Consider the following 6,380-nt stretch of genomic DNA (forward strand, 5'->3'; position numbering starts at 1 on the left):
TCGTGGGATCGAGCCCCAAGTTAGGCTCTGTGCTGACTGTGCAGAACCTACTTGGGATTCTCTCTCTCTCTTTCTCTCTCTCAAAAATAAATAAATAAACATTAAAAAAATATATATGGCTGAAGGGGTTGCACTGATTGGAAACATTGCTATCACAATATCCCAGTGCGTTTTTAAGTAAGCTGGGGACATTGCCTTTTCAAAACGCTGTTAGCATCAAGCAAAATGGGAAAAGAACTCAACACCCAGGAAATGCCCTGCACAGGCATAGAGGAGAAAAGGGGGGAGAAAACGAAACAGGGCAGTCTGCCCTAGAGCTCCCATCTTTTGGCACCCCACAAGGCAGACTCCCCGCCCCTCACCAGGCAAGCCTCACTTGCAGCCACATCCAGCTCCTGGTGAAAAAACGGAAACAGACCAGGCCTGGGAATACAGACAGTATCCAAATGTTGAACGTGGCTGCACTCACCACACAAAGGAGGCTAACGCTTTGTCGACAAAATAGCCAGCATCTAATGTGTGGCAGTGATCGGCAAACTGGTGAATTTTACAAGCACGTGTGCTGCTGTTTCCAATTTCCTGATGCCATTAAATGGTGCTGGCCGCACACAGCATGACCTTCCCTCGCATTTCCTTTGGCTTCCGAAGCTAATGGTTTTTCCCATTAGGTTTATAAAAGTAACGCACGCTCATTTACTGAAAATACAGAATGTTCAAAAAAAAAAAAAAATGGGAGGGCGCCTGGCTGGCTCCCTTGGTGGAGTGTGCAACTCTTGATCTCGGGGTTGTGAGTTCGAGCCCCATGTTGGGTCGTAGAGATTACTTACAGTAAAATCTTTAAAGCAAAACAAAACAAAAAAGACTGTTCAAAAAAAAAAAAAAAAACCTCCACGGAAACTAGCTTGGCAAATAGTATTATGATCCCGCTACTCTACACGCTTTTAACCTCAGATACATTTCTTTCCAGTCTTTTTAAAGTGCTACTTTGGGGGCGCCTGGGTGGCTCAGTCAGTTGAGCTTCTGACTTCGGCTCAGGTCATGATCTCGCGGTCCGTGAGTTCGAGCCCCGCGTCGGCCTCTGTGCTGACAGCTCAGAGCCTGGAGCCTGCTTCGGATTCTGTGTCTCCCTCTCTCTCTGACCCTCCCCCGTTCATGCTCTGTCTCTCTCTGTCTCAAAAATAAATAAACGTTAAAAAAAATTAAAATAAATAAATAAATAAATATCCATTCGGGGGCACCTGGGTGGCTCAGTCGGTTAAGGGTCGACTTCGGCTCAGGTCATGATCTCACGGTCCGTGAGTTCGAGCCCCGCGTCGGGCCCTGTGCTGACAGCTCAGAGCCTGGAGCCTGCTTCAGATTCTGTGTCTCCCTCTCTCTCTGCCCCTCCCCCGTTCACGCTCTGTCTCTCTCTGTCTCAAAAATAAATAAACATTTAAAAAAATAAATAAAAAAAAAAAAATAAAATAAAATGCTACTTTGTACAGTGTGTGCATTATGGTGTTCTGCTTTTTCTTCTTTTTTGCACGTTGTTTGGCACTCTTTTTATTTTATTTTTATTTTATTCTTTAATGTTTATTTATTTCTGGGAGACAGAGACAGAGCACAAGCGGGAGAGGAGCAGAGAGAGAGGGAGACACAAAATCCAAAGCAGGCTCCAGGCTCCGAGCTGTCAGCACAGAGCCTGACACGGGGTCCAAACCCACGAACCGTGAGATCATGACCTGAGCTGAAGTCAGACGCTTAACTGACTGAGCCACCCAGGAGCCCCATTTTTATTTTATTTTAGAGAAAGAATGCACACATGAGCAGGGGAGAGGGCCAGAGGGAGAGACAGAGAGAAGATCAAGAAGGCTGTATGCTCACCACGGAGACTGACGCGGGGCTCGATCCCAAGACCTGAGCCAAAATCAAGAGTCGGACACTCGACTCACTGAGCCACCCAGGCGCCCCCTAGAACTCTTTTTTAAACATCATTTAAAACAGCAACAGCATACTGGAAATAAAGTTAATGGTGAGATTAGCCAAGAAACGTATAACAAATTGTTAAAAATAAGACGACATGCCCCAAACAGAGTCGCTTATGCTAAGCCCCACATCACGAAACTGAAATTTAACTTAAGCCTCACATCGCCACACCGAGACCTAATTACAGTTTTGACGCTCCCAGAAATAGAATCTTAAACCAATCCATCAGGAATCGCCTGATCCGCCCAAGTCAGATAATCCACCGTCCGTCCTCTAACTGAAAGTGACCTCGGAACAGTCAACCTGATTTTGTGTCCAACATAACTTCCTTGTCCCCACTCTTTTCTGCCCAGGACTCTTTCATTTTGCACAGCTCCTCTGCGCTCCTTTCTGTCTGCGAGATGGGCTGCTGCCTGACTCATGGAGGGCTGAATAAAGCCAGTAAGATCTTTAAAATTTCTTAGTTGAATTTTGTTTCTTAACAGTCCTTTTAGGGAGGATCCATTTCCCCCCCAAATAAGCATGCATAGCTACGAAAGAAACTTCATCCAAGTTTTATTCTGATAACATCTTCCGCTGTAGGCTGACGTTGTCGTAAGCTCTTGAAGGGGTCAGTCTCATTTCCTACAGATTCCAAAACATACAAGAAAATGAACAGTTTTCCTTAGGTTTCTGGAAATGGGCAGTTCCACTTAGCTTCCTTGCCTAAAAAACTCAGAAAGCCACAAGCTTCTGTTCATGCACAGACATGTATAAATGTATAAATATGTATAAATGTATAAATATGTTTGTAGGCCCCCCGGGTGGCCCAGTAGGTGAAACATCTGACTCTCGGTTTCGGCTCAGGTTGTGATCTCACGGTTCGTGGGTTCCAGCCCCGAGTCAGGCTCTCTGCTGACAGTGAGGGGCTGCTGGGGATTCTCTCTGTCTCTCTTTCTCTCTCTGCCCCTCCCCAACCCATGTTTACACACTCTCAAAAAATTTTTAAAAAATGTTCACAATAGTGTTCTTTATAATTTCAAAAGTATAAAATAAAAATCACTAAATGTTCAGCATGAAGGGGTTGGCTAAGTAAATTACAGAACATGGGAACAATCCTTTCAGTAATGGAAAATTATTCAGCCATCAAAAGCAATGATTACAAAGAACATTGATTGACATTAACTTTTTTCTTTTTTTCCTTTTTCTTTTTTCTTCTTTTTTCCTTTTTCTTTCTTTTCTTCTTCTTTTTTTCTTCTTTTTTCCTTTTTCTTTCTTCTTCCTTTCCTTCTTTTTTTTTCTTCTTTTCTCCTTTTCCTTCTTCTTCTTCTTCTTCTTTTTTTTTTTTTTGGCTCTATGCCCAACATGAAGCTTGAACTCACAACTCTGAGGCCAAAAACAGGATGGTTGTTCTAGGGAGAGGCGCCGTTACCAATGTTAACTTTTTTTTTTTAACTAAACACCCAAGTTTATGTAAACAAGTATTTAGATTTTATATGCATATGAAGAGGGATTGGAGCCAGGCGATGAGATGATGGGTGTTCTCTTCTCCTTTCTTTGATTCTGCCTTGTCTAAATTGCCTTTCTTGTTTGTAACAATCCTGTCTTTGTTGGTCTTCTCCCCTTACCTTCTGGTTGTGGGTCAGAGGGTTAAACTGCCAGACCCCTCGACGGGCACCCCAGTTTTCTCATTCTTTCCACACCAAGTACCCTACACGTGAGGGGGGATTTTGCCAATTGCAAAACATGATTTGTTCTCGGGCAAGCTCCTGAGGTCTGTTAGCATTAGGAAATTTGTTTGCACAGACCTGGCTGTTGCAGCTCCTAACGGTGACTCTTGCTAATAGGATGTGGAAAAGAAGGAAAGAGCACAGTGCAGAATTAGAGAGATGAGCTCTGGACTCCACAGGTCCACCCAAGATGGACGGGGGGCAGGCGCGGCCCCTCCACCAGCACATGCCCTTGGATGGAGAACTCTGGGGAGATGCCCTTCCTCGGGGGGACCCGCCCTCATTTCTTCCCTGTGCTTGCCATGTGGTTGCAAAGCATGTTGGGAGCTCACAAGGGGGTGATGGAGAATTGGGAGAAGCTGGAAAGAGTGAGGATCCCCTTGGGAGCGACTAAATGTGTTGGAGATCCAGGGAGGGTGAGTCAACAGCCCCAATTAATCCATCCAGAAAGAAAGCTGAGCCTGAACTGGATTTGAGTCACTGTTTTCGCCCTGGTGGGTTATTCTGCTCTTTGAGGCCCGGTCCAGAAGCCTGGTGTCGCTAAGTGGCCCTTTACAACATGGAACCGAAATGCAGATACGGGCTAGGAGGGTTGCCTGGGTGGCTCGGTGGGTTAAGCGCCTCACTTCAGCTCAGGTCCTGATCTTACAGTTCATGAGTTCGAGCCCCACATCGGGCTCTCTGCTGTCAGCACAGAGCCCGCTTCAGATCCTCTGTCCCCGTCCCCCCTACCCCTTCTCAAAAATAAACTTTAAAAAAAAAAGAGAGACTAGGAGAAAAAGGCACAGGTCTGGAATCAGAGCTCCGAGCGGATGGGCCAAACCCTGGGTAGGGTATGGAGAGGGAGTGTGCTGTAGTAGAAGGATCCAGAGCGTCGGAGCCTGCCGGAGAGGTGGGCGTTTGAATTTCAGTCCCCCCCAGCCACTGGCCCCACCGCAGCCTGCACGATGGCTCCCCTGCCCTGTCCGAAGCTTACACAGTCCCTTTGCTGGGACCTCAGCTACCCATGCCCCTGACAGGGGGCCGAGGCCGGGACTTGCTTTGCTGAAACCCTGAGAGAAAGCTTTCTTGCTCTTTCCGCTTTGCTCCGAGCACACCTCCGCCCCCAAATCAGCTACACCCTCAGAATCTGGTTTGTAGAAAACTGTGGCGCCACACCCAGCCCTCTGCCAACACAGTAACTTGTGTGAGAAAAGGAACTTTGTGGTTACAAGGGGCTGGCTTGGGTGTTACTTTGTCGCCAAAGACCAATCTGAAAAATGCTAAACCCTGAGACCAGTTTCTTAAACTGTCAAAGACCTGTTTCATGTGGTTCTTGGGGGAAGGGAACAGTGATGGGCAGAGTGGTGTTGGGCACACATTTGGCTGAGAGACACGGACAAATAGAGGGTGACGCTGTCCCCTGGACGTTGTGTTCTGGCCACCGAAAGAGAGGGCCAGTGGCCAGAGTTTAAACTGTTTCTGTATCGTTTTCCCCTGAGTTGTAATTTCTCTCTCTCTTCCTTGGAAAATATTGATCCAGAAATGAAACACTTAAAACACATGCATTTTTTTTTTTTTTTTGATGTGTTGGACAAATGCAGTCTTCCTGTGGGAAAAGGCAGTCGCTGTGGTTGAAATGGCCTCTCTTTGCTCGCCTGAGTGTGACCTCTCTCGAGTGAGAGATTGCACAACACGTCCAGGCCTTGCACCCGGATTTATTTTTGTGCCAGCGGCCGAGCCAGGAAAACCTGCTTACGTTGCCTAGAGCTGTTTCTGCAAGAAGGCAACCGGGGCTCCCTTGCTTCTGTCAGGTGCAAGGCTGTGTCCCAGAGACCGAGCACTTGGCCTGCATCGTGTTCCGCTGCGGGTGCCCCCCTGTCTGGCCCCTTCCTTGGGTGTAGGGGTAAGTCTTCCTTACCTCGGGCCAGGACTTGGGACCTTGCTTTAGGGCTGGACTCTCTCCGGAGAGGCATCGCTGCTGGAGTGTTCTTCTGATACCCGGGCCCTATCACAGTCTTCTGGGACCAAAATCTTTGCTGGCTCCCCATTGTCCGTCAATATCTCCACCTGCCTCCCTGGGTCTCGGGTGTGTGTGGGGGGAGGGGGAGAGGTTGTCCTCAATTACAGGGTGTTCCTGTCCCTAAGGAAATTCTGCCCACCCACTAGGAGCTGGACAGTCTCCTGCATTCCAATCTCCACTCAACCTTTTCTTTTTTTTTAAATTTTTTTTTTCAACGTTTTTTATTTATTTTTGGGACAGAGAGAGACAGAGCATGAACGGGGGAGGGGCAGAGAGAGAGGGAGACACAGAATGGGAAACAGGCTCCAGGCTCCCAGCCGTCAGCCCAGAGCCCGACGCGGGGCTCGAACTCACGGACCGCGAGATCGTGACCTGGCTGAAGTCGGACGCTTCACCGACTGCGCCACCCAGGCGCCCCACCACTCAACCTTTTCTAATCTCTAATGGTATGGAATCCCTCTCAACCATGACAACTGGCCCTCAACGTTCATTTTAATAAATTTTATTTCTCTTTATTTTAAAAAAAGTTGGTTTTTTTTTTTTTTTAAGTTTATGGATGTATTTTGAGAGAGACAGAGACGATGTGAGCCAGGGAGGGGCAGAGAGAGAATCCGAAGCAGGCTCCACACTGTCAGCACAGAGCCTGATGTGGGGCTCGAACCCACGAAATTGTGAGATCATGACCTGAACTGAAAGAAAGAGTC

The sequence above is a fragment of the Neofelis nebulosa genome, chromosome 2 (assembly GCF_028018385.1).
Source record: "Neofelis nebulosa isolate mNeoNeb1 chromosome 2, mNeoNeb1.pri, whole genome shotgun sequence".
NCBI classification, from domain to species: domain Eukaryota; kingdom Metazoa; phylum Chordata; class Mammalia; order Carnivora; family Felidae; genus Neofelis; species Neofelis nebulosa.